The 13317-nt window shown below is 44.3% G+C and overlaps 1 protein-coding gene across 4 annotated transcripts in view; it reads left to right on the plus strand.

Annotated features, from left to right (window-relative positions):
• The first annotated feature begins 8233 nt into the window (after positions 1-8233).
• Positions 8234-13317, plus strand: part of LOC109925367 (ubiquitin carboxyl-terminal hydrolase 35-like) — a 92068-nt gene continuing 86984 nt past the window's right edge. For 2 of the 4 annotated variants that reach the window (XM_048598012.1, XM_048598015.1), the window contains exon 1: positions 8235-8581. The gene's annotated coding sequence lies outside the window, so the exon portion shown is untranslated. Of the gene's footprint in view, positions 8582-13317 lie in introns of all 4 variants that reach the window. The other 2 variants (XM_048598016.1, XM_048598014.1) reach the window with 2 other exon arrangements.

The following is a 13317-nucleotide window of genomic DNA, read 5'->3' on the forward strand; positions in this document are numbered from 1 at the left end:
CTGTCTCTCTTGCTTAGCGGAGTCTTATGTCCAGCATTGGCATTCCTGATGCCATTTCACCAGCCCCCCCAGGTCTGGGAAGATCAGATTTAACCTGATGCGGTCTTCTCCTCATTAGCAACTCTGCTGAAGCTATCCCTGTGGTTGCATGAGGGGTGGTCTTGTAATCAAATAGGAACTGGACTAGTTTGGTATCTAGTGAAGTTGTAGGCTGTTTCTTTAAGCCTGCCTTCAAAGTTTGGACTGCTCTTTCTTCCAGACTATTGGATGATGGATGGTATGAAGCTGTCCTTATATGTCGAATACCATTCGACTTTACGAAATACACAAATTCCCTGTTGGTAAATGATGGAACATTATCTCTGACCAACACTACCGGGAGTCCGTATATTGCAAAAGATGCACACAGTTTTGCTATTGTCATCCCCATGTTTGATGAATGAACTCTCTGCATGTCCAGCCACTTGGACTGGGTGCCCACAAGGACTAATAACATTGAGCCCACGAGAGGACCTACATAGTCGACATGTAACTGAGTCCAGGATTTAAGCCATTCCCAGGAATGTGGAGTAGATGCTAGTGGTAATTTTTGTCCCTATTGGCACTCTGGCTACTGCCCCACCAATACGGCTATGTCTGCATTCAATCCTAGCCTCCAGACATAACTTCTCACTGACGTTTTCACTTTGGAAACCATGGATGACTCTGGTGGAGTTCAGCTAATATCTGGTGGAGACCTTTGCTCAGGACAATAACTCTTGCTCCCCATAATAATATGCCGTCTTCTACTGTGATCTGGTCTTGTTGGGTCCGTAAAGATTTCAATTCTGGTTGTGATGGCCCTTTGGTTTCCCCCATCACCACCAGCTGTTTCAGTTTTGCCCAGATGGATGTGGATGTGGATGTGGGTGTAAAACTGCACAACAAAACTATTCAAACATGAAGATTTTTGTAAGCAAATTAATTGTTCCAAACCAGATATAGATGGACTTTCCAGGATATGCATTCTCCTGGATACTGTCCTATGAGTTCTCTTACTCAGTTTGGGTTCAGTGGGATTCTTGCAGTCTCAAGTCCACATACCAGCAGCAACTAGAATGGCTTGCTGGATCAGATCCTAAAGAAACTTTTAACCGTTTGGATGAAGCTTGGCTTTGTTTTGGGGTTTTGCTGTGGGCTGACCAACAGTCCCTCTGTTCAGGATATGCCCTGACTTAGGCTATGCAATTGCCTTCATTCAAGTGGTGTTTCCCCAAGCTCAGTTGGACTGGTGAGGGTGTCCACTTCCATCAGAATACCCTTCAACTCATATGCTCTATTTGCCGCATTCGACAATGATAAAGCCAGTTGTAGTGCCTGTTTGAAGTTCAGCTGGGCTTCAGCTAATAGGCGCTTTTGCATGGTTACATCATTAATCCCACATACCAAACGGTGCCTCAACATCTCATCAGGGATTGAACCAAAGTCACATGCTTCTGCCAGTCATCCTAACCTAGTCAAAAATCCCAAACAGATTCCCCTAGTTCTCAAATTGCCGAATAAAACTGATAGTGTCTCAGAAATACAGGAGGCTTGGGGTCATAATATTCCTTAACTAAGTCCAGAAACTTTTGGAAGATTTTAGTATCTAGTGTCTCACAGAAAGTTATGCACTAATAACCAAAAAAGCTACAGGTCCACAAGCTGTCAGGTGAATTACTCATTGCTTTTTCTCTGTCCCAATGCAATTTGGCTGGAAAAAAATAATGCCTTCTTCCATCATATTGGGCCTAGTCTTTGACGGCAGGATCAAATTAGTCAAGCTTCCCAAATAATAGCATGATGCCAGAATTAAGAAAGGTGGTAAGGAACAGCCAGGGAACTATAGACTTGTGAATGTGACATCTGTGGTGGGCACGTTGTTGGAGGGAACTCTGAGGGAAAGGATTTACATGTATTTAGAAAGGCAAAGACAGTTTAAGGATAGCAAACATGGCATTGTGCATGGGAAATCGTGTCGCACTAACTTGATTGAGTTTTTTGAAGAAGTGACCAAGAGGATTGATGAAGGCACAGTGGTGGACATTGTCTATATGGACTACAGTAAGGTGTTCAACAAGGTTCTGCACAGAAGACTGGTTAACAAGGTTAAATCACATGGAATACAGGGAGAACTAGCTACTTGAGTACAAAATTTTCTCAAAAGTAAGAGACAGAAGATGGTGGTGGTGGTGGAGGGTTGGTTTTTGGACTGGAGGGCTGTGACCAACGGTGTGCTACAAGGATCGGTGTTGGGTCCACTGCCTTTTGTCAATAATATAAATGATTTGGATGTGAATATAAGCAGTATGGCTAGTAAATTTGTGAATGACACCAAAATTGGTGATGTAGCGGACAGCAAAGAAGGTTACGTCAGAGTACAATGGGACCTTGACTAGATGGGCCAATAGGCAGATGGAGTTTAATCTAGATAAATGTGAGGTGCTACATTTTGGTAGGGCAAATCAGGGCAGGACTTATACACCTTAATGGTAAGATCCTGGAGAGTATTGCCAAACAAAGAGACCTTGGACTGCAGGTTCATACTTCCTTGAAAGTGGACTCACGGGGAGACAGGATAGTGAAGAAGGCATTTGGTACACTTGCCTTTCTGGGTCAGTGCATTGACTATAGGAATTGAGAGGTCATGTTGCGACTGTACAAGATATTGGTTAGGTCACTTTTGGAATACTGCATGCAGTTCTGGTCTCCCTGCTATAGGAACGATGTTGTGAAACTTGAAAGGGTTCAGAAAAGATTTACAAGGATGCTGCCAGTGTTGGAGGGTTTGAGCTATAGAGAGAGGCTGAATAGGCTAGGCAATTTTCCCTGGAGTGTCAGAGGCTGAGGGGTGAGCTTATAGAGGTTTATAAAATCATGAGGCATATGGAAAGGGTGAATAGTCAACGTCTTTCCCCCAAGGTAGGGGAGTCCAAAACTAGAGGCTACAGTTTTAAGGTGAGAGTGGAAAGATTTAAAGGGACCTAAGGGCTAACTTTTTCACGCAAAGGATGGTGCATAAATGGAAAGAAATGCCGGAGGAAGTGGTGGAGGCTGGTACAATTACAACATTTAAAAGGCATCCAGATGGGTATTTGAATAGTTGGGGTTTAGAGGGATATGGATCAAATGCTGGCAAATGGGACTAGATTAATTTAGGATATTTGGTCAGAATGGACAAATTGGACCAAAGGGTCTGCACATCTCTCTGCCTCTGTGACCTTAAATGCTTAACTCAACTCAAAGATGACTATTGTGAGCAAATTTCTTCAGGAGGTTGCTTTACTTGTCCCACTGAAATAACTCCACAGAGACCGGTATCCTGTCACCAAGTCACCCTTTATTTACACGTGGAGAATTCTTGACACTGATCCAGCTATCAGAGTGAACAGGATGTCTGACACTCCTGTTCTTATCTGCCAGCCATGGGTTCCTGATTGGACCAGATTAACAGCCCCAATCAGAGAATAAATATTATATGAGTCCACCAGTTGAAGGTAAAGTCAAGAACTGTCATTCGGGGCTTCTTTATAATATAAAGCAGAACTTTTCTTTTTGTTCACCACTCTATTGCTGAAAGAAAATGAAAGCTAAAAGCAGAATCTCTTTTTCAAAAATCCTATGCCAAATAAATGCACTGGCTCTTGTAGCCACAATATTTATATGGCTAGTCCAGTTCAGTATCTGTTCAATGATGGTGAAATATCTGATGCAGAGGACATCCTGCACCCTTGCTACTATCAATGCTTCTTCCATTTTATTTTCAACATAGACTCATTCATCAGCTGGCTGGTGCAGGAGGTGGTAATCAGCAGGAAGTTTCCTTGCATTCTGTTGACCTGTTACCATCAGTATTATGTGGTCCAAAGTCAATGGTGTGGACACTCAGGACAACTCCCTTTTCACCATGTACCACACTTCCAACACTTCTAGTGGCTTAATACTGCTGGTGGGTTAGGACATACCCAGGGATAGTAATAGTGGTGTCTGAATTTTCCCACGCCTTGAACCTTGCTAGTGTGAAGCCAAGTTCTGCTGAGTTAGATGAGTGAAGTATGTTGAAAGGAAAGATCCATTTTCATGGTCCATGTTACAAAAACAATATTGAAAACATCGCTGAGGCCAGGCGCCAACTCTCCGAAACCTCCTCCTACCGCCCCCTTGATCATGACCCCACCCCCGACCACCAAATCATCATCTCCCAAACCATCCACAACCTCATCATGTCAGGTGACCTCCCACCCACAGCCTCCAACCTCATCGTTCCCCAACCCCGCACCGCCCGCTTCTATCTCCTTCCCAAAATCCACAAACCTGACTGCCCTGGTCGACCCATTGTCTCCGCCTGCTCCTGCCCCACCAAACTTATCTCCACCTATCTCGACTCCATTTTCTCCCCCTTGGTCCAGGAACTCCCTACCTACGTCCGTGACACCACCCACACCCTCCACCTCCTCCAGAACTTCCAATTCCCCGGTCCCCAACACCTCACCTTTACCATGGACGTCCAGTCCCTATACACCTGCATTCCCCATACAGATGGCCTAAAGGCCCTCCGCTTCTTTCTGTCCCGCAGGCCTGACCAGTCCGCCTCCACTGACACACTCATCCGCTTAGCCGAACTCGTCCTCACCCTCAACAACTTCTCTTTCAATTCCTCCCACTTCCTACAGACAAAGGGGGTGGCCATGGGTACCCACATGGGCCCAAGCTATGCCTGCCTCTTTGTAGGTTACGTGGAACAATCCCTCTTCCGTACCTACACTGGCCCTAAACCCCACCTCTTCCTCCGTTACAATGATGACTGTATCGGCGCTGCCTTGTGCTCCCACGAGGAGCTCGAACAGTTCATCCACTTCACCAACGCCTTCCACCCCAACCATAAGTTCACCTGAACCATCTCTAATACCTCTCTCTCCTTCCTGGACCTCTCTGTCTCCATCTCTGGCAACCACCTAGAAACCGATATCCATTTCAAGCCCACTGACTCCCACAGCTACCTAGAATACACCTCCTCCCACCCACCTTCCTGCAAAAATGCCATCCCCTATTCACAATTCCTTCGCCTTTGCCGCATCTGCTCCCAGGATGAGGCATTCCACTCCCACACATCTCAGATGTCCTCGTTTTTCAAGGACCGCAACTTCCCCCCCTCAGTGGTCGAGAACGCCCTCGACCGTGTCTCCCACATTTCCCGCAACTCATCCCTCACACCCCCTCCCCGCAATAACAACCAAAACAGAATCCCCCTCGTCCTCACGTACCACCCTACCAACCTCCGGATCTAACGCATCATCCTCCGACACTTCTGCCATCTGCAATCCGACCCCACCACCAAAGACATTTTTCCCTCCCCACCCTTATCTGCTTTCCGGAGGGACCACTCTCTCCGTGACTCCCTTGTCCGCTCCACACTCCCCTCCAGCCCCACCACACCCAGCACTTTTCCCTGCAACCGCAGGAAGTGCTACACCTGCCCCTACACCTCCCCTCACCCCCATCCCAGGCCCCAAGAAGACTTTCCACATCAAGCAGATGTTCACCTGCACATCTGCTAATGTGGTATACTGCATCCGCTGTTCCCGTTGTGGCCTCTTGTACATCGGGGAAACCAAGCGGAGGCTTGGAGACCGCTTTGCAGAACACCTACACTCGGTTCGCACTAAACAACTGCACCTCCCAGTCGCAAACCATTTCAACTCCCCCTCCCATTCCTCAGACGACATGTCCATCCTGGGCCTTCTGCAGTGCCACAAAGATGCTACCCGAAGGTTGCAGGAACAGCAACTCATATTCCGCTTGGGAACCCTGCAGCGCAATGGTATCAATGTGGACTTCACAAGCTTCAAAATCTCCCCTCCCCTTACCGCATCCCAAAACCAGCCCAGCTTGACCCCCCTCCCTAACCTGTCTTTCCTCCCACTTATCCCCTCCTCCCATTTCAAGCCCCACCGCCATCTCCTACCTACTAACCTCATCCCGCCCTCTTGACCTGTCCGTCCTCCCTGGACTGACCTATCTCCTCCCTACCTCCCCACCTACACTCACCTCTACTGGGACAACAAGGTGCAGAGCTGGATGAACACAGCAGGCCAAGCAGCATCATAGGAGCAGTAAGGCTGACGTTTCGGGCCTAGACCCTTCATCACCTCTACTGGCTCCATCCCCGCCTCTTTGATCTGTCTGTCTCCTCTCCACCTATCTTCTCCTCTATCCATTTTCTATCCGCCTCCCCCTCTCTCCCTATTTATTTCAGAACCCCCTTCCCCTCCCCCATTTCTCAAGAAGGGTCTAGGCCTGAAACGTCAGCCTTCCTGCTCCTCTGATGCTGCTTGGCCTCATCCAGCTCTACACCTTGTTATCTAATATTGAAAAGAATATGGATTATGTCCCACTGAGGAAGATTCAGCAGTCAAAAGCTAAATTTAAAAAGAAGAATTTAAGAACATTAAGCTCCAGATTAATATCCAACGCGTGTGTTAATTGGCATGCAAATAAGCAGATCAAGAAATTAACGAGAGAAAGCCTAAAGAGAGGTATAGAAGGAGGAGTTTCACTTAATGAAATATTGCCACTATAACTAGAGTTAAAAAAAGTTGTTTAGAGACTAGAGGGAAGCATATAGTGGCATCCCCCAAATAACAGCATTAGGATCGCTGTACTTCTTGATATACATTAAAAACCTGAATGTGGGAGCAGGGTCCAATCTGAAAAGTTAAGGATGATAAAAATCCCCCCAAAAATTAGTAAACAGGAAGATAGCAGCAGACCTCAGAATGATGTGATCAGTCTTGATTTTGGTAGATGAATGGTAATGATATTTAATGCAGAGAAGATTGAAGTTATGCAGTATAAACGTATAAAATGGTATAGTAGGTTTAAAGGTGATGCAGGGATAAAGAACTAGGTAGGGGTTCACATACGCCTCGCTTTGAAGGCAGTACAGTGAAGTTGAGGATTACCAGAACAACCATAATTTCATTTAATGGTGGAGCAGTCTCAGTGGGCTAAATGGCCCAGTTCTGCTCTTATGTTTTATGGTCTTATGTACTCCATTGCTCATGGCATTTCTCTTGCATTTACCTGTCTAACCAATAGTGTGGTGGAACATCCAAGTTCAGCGATAACAAAAGCACAGATGACAATTTCAAAAGCCATGAATTTAGGCTAAATAGCTTGAAAGTGTGTTTTAATGTGGGTGAGGGGCTGTCAAATGAGGTGGATTTGGGTCTCTTAGAGACAAATAGAACAGCACCTGACTCACAAAATAGAGAGTTAATGGGAAATTGTTTTACATAGAGAGAGGGACGGGGATGTGGAAGTTGTTACCACATTTAAAACAGAAACATAGAAAATTGGAGCAGAATTAGGCCATTTGGCCCTTCAAGCCTGTTTTGCCATTCATTATGATCATTGTTGAATGTCCAACAAGCCTGTTCCTGCTTTGCCACCAAATATCATTTGGTCCCTTTAGCTCCAAGTACTATACCCAACTCCTTGTTGAGATCATACAGGGTTGGCCTGCTTTCTGTGGTAACAAATTCCACATACATACCACTCTGAGGGTGAAGAAACTTTTCCTCATTCAGTCCTAAATGGTTTATCCCCATGTTTAGACTGTGACCCATGGTTCTGCACCCCACCCCAAACATCCCTGCTCCATCTACCCTGTCTAGTCCTGTTAGGATTTTATATGCTTCTGTGAGATCCCCCCTCCTTTTCTAATGATCTCTAGCTAATATAATTCTAACCAATTCAACCTCTCCTCATATGTCAGTCCTGGCATCCCAGGTGTCAGTCCCGGAAACCTTGCACCCCTTCTGCAGCAAGAACATTCTTCCTTAAATAACGAGACTCAAGGCTGCACACGATGTTTCAGTTGTTGTTTGATGTATGTATGAGTTGAGAAGGGACTGACAGCACAGAGGATGGCGTGCGATGAGTCTTGAGTCAAGTGCGAGCAGTGCTATATGAAATTGGGGCTAGCGTCTAATGGAACAGAGCTGCACTCCAGCCTGACAACACGTGGTTTTCTCTCTGTATCTTGTTTATGCGCTACGGGGTGCGGACAATGCGGGTTTTGCCTGCCTCATCGCTGATTGGGTGATGGTCCGTTTGTGGGCGTATCCCTGAATTGACTGGCGCTCCGAGGGTGAGTGGGCGTTGCTGCACCGTTCGTTCTCTCTGATTGGCTGCCGATGGGCGGAACCTTCTGGATGTGGTAGTGCGCTCGCGCTATCACCTGTGCCGTTGGAGCTGAGACTGAAGTCAAGGAGTCTCCGCTGCTGCGGACATTAGCAGCTCTGATTGCGGATAAAACTGAGCCCAGTCGTCGGTTCGCTGGTAGCTCCTGACCTCAGGGCTGGCTTCATGCACTGGATTCTAAGTTTAAACTTTTCTGATTTTTTTCCCTCGCCCCAGTTATTTCTCCGTACTGTTCGACGCGGCGTTTGGAGGTTAGATCGAGGGCCATATTTTCGAGCTGGCGTTAACTAACTCCCCTCTCCCCAGTTCAGGGGCCGGCAGCTGTGTGGATTCTCTTCGCTTTATCATCTGCTCGGGAGTGAGTGCCAGAATTCTTGCAGACCTGCTGTAAAGGCCCCCGTCCGTTTACGTTTTCTTTTGCAAATCCTCTTTTAATTGTGGTTTCACCTTGACACAAAGTTCTGCAGATTCATTGCAACTCCCAAAATGTGTTAATGCAGAATGGCACTGGCTGGCTAAGTTAATTTTTACGCTATTTTTGTTATATTTGCAAAACGGCTACGAATCTAACTAGTCTGCTTCGATGAATATTTTGTTGTCTTCAAATTAGCGCAAAAGCAAATGATGAGTGGCGCCCGAACCTACAATTAAACCAGCGATCATTTTAAAATCATGTTTTAGTAACCCTTTATTTAGAGGCGTGAAGTCATAATGACTTAGAGTATGAAAATATATTGAAGTTCTGTCAATACTGGAATCAATATTGTAGATTACCGTTCTTTAGAATTGCACGTAGCCTTCCAATTGATGACTCTTACTAAATTTTGTAATGCTAAAAGCTGGCCTGAGCAATTTTGTACGCAGACCGCACATTTCTGATCTTGATGTTATAGAATAACTCAGTAAACGATGATCAAAGCAAGCTAATACCATTAATTCATTCTGTTGTCATGTTTTTGAATTGTGATATTAGCTGTTATAGTTTGTGTACCACAACAAAACAGACACTCATTCATAGATAACAAGGTGTAGAGCTGGATGAACACAGCAGGCCAAGCAGCATCAGAAGAGCAAGAAGGCTGACGTTTCGGGCCTAGACCCTTCATGTTTAGTTACCCTTATTGAATAGCCATCACCCTCTTATTCTTCAGAGATGATCTCTCAGTTAAGACCTGGCTGAGGTCTGCGTTTACTGTAGGATTGCAATTACTACATGTATCTCGCCCATCACTTTGATACTTGCTGATGACTGTAACACAGTGGGCCACAGTGCATTTAGCACGGTTTACTGCTGCTACCTGCTAGCTTTCACAATATTATTCTTAGATTTCATTCAGTCTCCTGTGTTTTTGTGACTTTTTTTCTGTGTTGGGTAGGTGGTTTTTGGTCTCCCTTACAATGGGAATCTGTCTGGAGCTGACGTTTTAATTCCTGATCATCTGTTTATCTTCCTAAAGGATTTATCCTTTGTATATTACTGAACTAATCAAACAAATTGCTCTAACTGTGTGCTTCTGTTCTCCATCTTAATTTGTTACTGACAGGTTCCTTGTGTACGTATTTGCTTACATCTAACTAGGCTTCCTTGCTTTTTGTTTTGGCTTACATAGAGTCATACAGATATACAGCATGGAAACCAACCTTTCGGTCCAACTTGTCTGTGCTGACCAGAATACCCTAAATTAATCTAGTCCTATTTGCCAGCATTTGGTCAATATCCCTGTAAACATTTTCTATTCATATACCCATCCAGATGCCCTTTAAATGTTGTAGTTGTATCAGCCTCCACCACTTCCTTTGGCAGTTCATTCCATACATGCACCACCCTCTGCATGAAAAAGTTGCCCCTTAGGTCCCTCTTAAGCCTTTCCTCTGTCATGTTAAACTTGTGCCCTCCAGTTTTGGATTCTCCCTAGCCTATGGGAAAGACTTTCACTAAACACCCTTTCCATGCCCGTCATGATTATGTAAACTTCTATAAAGTCACATCTCAGCTGCCAAAGCTCCAGGGACAATAGTCCCAGCCTATTCAGCATCCCTAGCTCAAACCCTGGCAATCTTTTCTGAACCCTTTCATGTTTAACAACCTCTTTCCTATAGCAGGTTAACCAGAGTTGAATTAAGTATTCCAAAAGTGGTCCTAACCAACGTCCTGTACAACCACAACATGACCTCCCAACCCCTACACTCAATGCACTGACCGATAAAGGCAAGCATACCAAACACCACCTTCGCTATCCTGTCTCCCTGTGACACCACTTTCAAGGAAGTATGAACCTGCACTCCAAGGTCTGTTTGTTCAGCAATACTCCCCAGAACCTTACCATTAAGTGTACAAGTCCTGCCCTGATTTGCCCTACTAAAATGTAGCATCTCTCATCTATTTAGATTAAACTCCATCTGCCTATTCACCCATCTGATCAAGGTCCTGTTGGACACTGAAGTAACCTTCTTCACTGTCCACCACACCACCAATTTTGAAGTCGTATAAGTTACTAACCACATCTATTATTCACATCTAAATCATTTGTATAAATGACAAAAGGCAGTGGACCTACCACCGATCCTTGCAGCACACAGCATGTCACAGGTCTCCAGTCTGAAAAGCAACCCTCCATCACCACCCTCTGTCTCCTACCTTTGAGCCAGTTTTGTACCCAATGGCTAGTTCTCCCTGTATTCCACATGACCTAACCTCATTAACCAGTCTACCGTGCGGAACCTTGTCAAATACCTTATTAAAGTCCATAGAGACAATGTCCGCTGCTCTGCATTCATCAATCCTCTTCAGCACTTCAAAAAAACTCTCAGAAGTTACTGAGGCATGATTTCCCACGAACAAAGCCATTCTGACCATCCAGATACATGTTAAATCTGTCCCTCAGAATCTCCTGCAACAACTTGCGCACCATTGATGTCAGGCTCACTGGTCTATAATTCCCTGGCTTTTTCTTAGCACCTTTCTTAAATAACGACACTATGTTAACCAAACTCCAGTCGTCCGGCACCGCACCCGTGGCTATCGATAATACAAATATCTCAGCAAGGGGACCAGCAATCACTTCTCTAGCTTCCCACAAAGATTTAGGGTACACCTGATCTGGTCTTGGGAATGTATCAACTTTTATGCGTTTTAAAACGTCCAGCTTCACCTCCTCTGTACAATGGATGCTTTTCAAGAGATCACTATTTATTTCCCCAAGTTCTCTAGCTTTCATATCTTTCTCTATGGTAAACACTGATGCAAAATACTCATTTACTATCTTACCCATCTCCTTCAGTTCTATGCACAGGCGGCCTCGCTAATCTTTAAGGGGTCCCATTCTTTCCCAGTTACTCTTTTGTCCTTTCATTTTTGCAGTCAAAATTCTTTCCAGGTTTCTGCTGACATCCCCAGAGGTGATTGGGCGTTAGCAACACAGTCTTTTTTAATGAGTTTTGTAAATTTACACCCCTACTTTCCCATCCTTATTGATTTCTGATCAATTATGATTGATCTCATTCCAGGGACTCTCACCTGCTGTTAATCATTTTTTGACAGGTCCACACAAAGCACTTAAAACGAACAACTTAAATTTTTGAAAGTAAGACTTGTTCATAACTTGTAAACTCATTTGCCTGACCGGTGTTGTTTTCAGAAAATACACAACTTTTTTTAAAAATAGTGCCCTGTTGAGTCATTCCCTGATGTTGTTTTATTTTATCCAGGGGCTCTGAAACATTTTCCCAATGGGCTGGAAAATTGTTGTGATGCACAAGACTGGACGGGGACCTGAAAGAGCTCAGGTTGTGGAATAGGCAGTGTTGTGATGAAGTTTTATGGTGTTATGTAAGACCTGATTCATTTAGCACATGTCCACAGTTTGAAAAAAGATGCCAGGATTTAAAGCTGTCTTATAGTGGTTTCCTTGTTTGGAGCTCCATGGCTGCCATTGCTGCCTCAGAGCTCTCAATCCAACAATTTAGGCTTATGACCGCAGTTTGAAAAGCCTATATGCTACTTCAAAGCTCTGGTAATGACCATGTAGACCATGGTTTATATCATTAATTGAAGTCAGCTGTCAGTTTCAAGAACATTTTACTTTTTGTGTTGATCAAACATCCCAAAATGATTTGTCTTAAAATTGTAGTTGAAATCATACTGTTTTCCATCATAATTGTTGTAAAATATAATTTTCACTATGGAGGTGTTAACTTTTAATTTCACCATTATTGTTGAATTGACTGAAGTATTTGTACTGAAAATGGTCGTGTTGTTTTATGAGCAACTTAAAGAATTTCTGATTCAATCATACCTTTCTGCTCTCTGTAAATTGTGAATACAGTCTACCAATGGATTCAACACTGAGTCAGAACAGAGTGCTTGGGCAACATCTCATGGCATCAAGACAATTGATTTTTTTAATATATTCATCGGTTTTCTGTTAAAGATGGCTTTTCCTTACATATGTCAGGTCATCTGTTGTGATGTGGCTATGGAGGCTGATTTCAGATCTACGTCACTTTCCAATATGTAGTCAAAGATTTTTGTTGGGAGTGGCCAGTTTCTCTCTAGATTGTCCTTTGTTCGTGGTTGGCTGTGTTCTTGTTTTGAAAGAAATAATGCCAGTCCTTGAGATTGCTCCCCTGATGGTTCTTTGTTGTGCACTTCATTTCAGTCATGAAACGTGGACATACCACGTTTCTTAGATTAGGAGGCCTTAATCTTTGTCAGAGCCTGTCTTGCAGATGGTGTCCAAGTTTAAGTTGTGAATACCTGACCACCTTAGGGAGTTTATCAATCAGATATATGTACTACATTTCCAATCCATCTGAGTTGGCTGTGATAAAGAGTGCTTCAGTTGCAAATATCTCTGCCTTTTGTACCTCTGCTTTCAGCACTTCATCCTGTTATTTCGTGCCTTAGTTCCCAATAGGTCTTGTGTGGAAGCAGTTGAAACACATAATGCAGGGAATACATGTTTCACAGCCATGTAGGAGAGTAGGTATTGGCACAGCTTTGTACACAGCAGGTGGTAGCTCATTTTCTGCACAGTCTTTAACCAGAACAGGCAATTGCTGAGCTTGCTCTTGCAATTCTGTTTATTACTGTCA

This window comes from Rhincodon typus, chromosome 6, assembly GCF_021869965.1.
Source record: "Rhincodon typus isolate 14 chromosome 6, sRhiTyp1.1, whole genome shotgun sequence".
NCBI lineage: Eukaryota > Metazoa > Chordata > Chondrichthyes > Orectolobiformes > Rhincodontidae > Rhincodon > Rhincodon typus.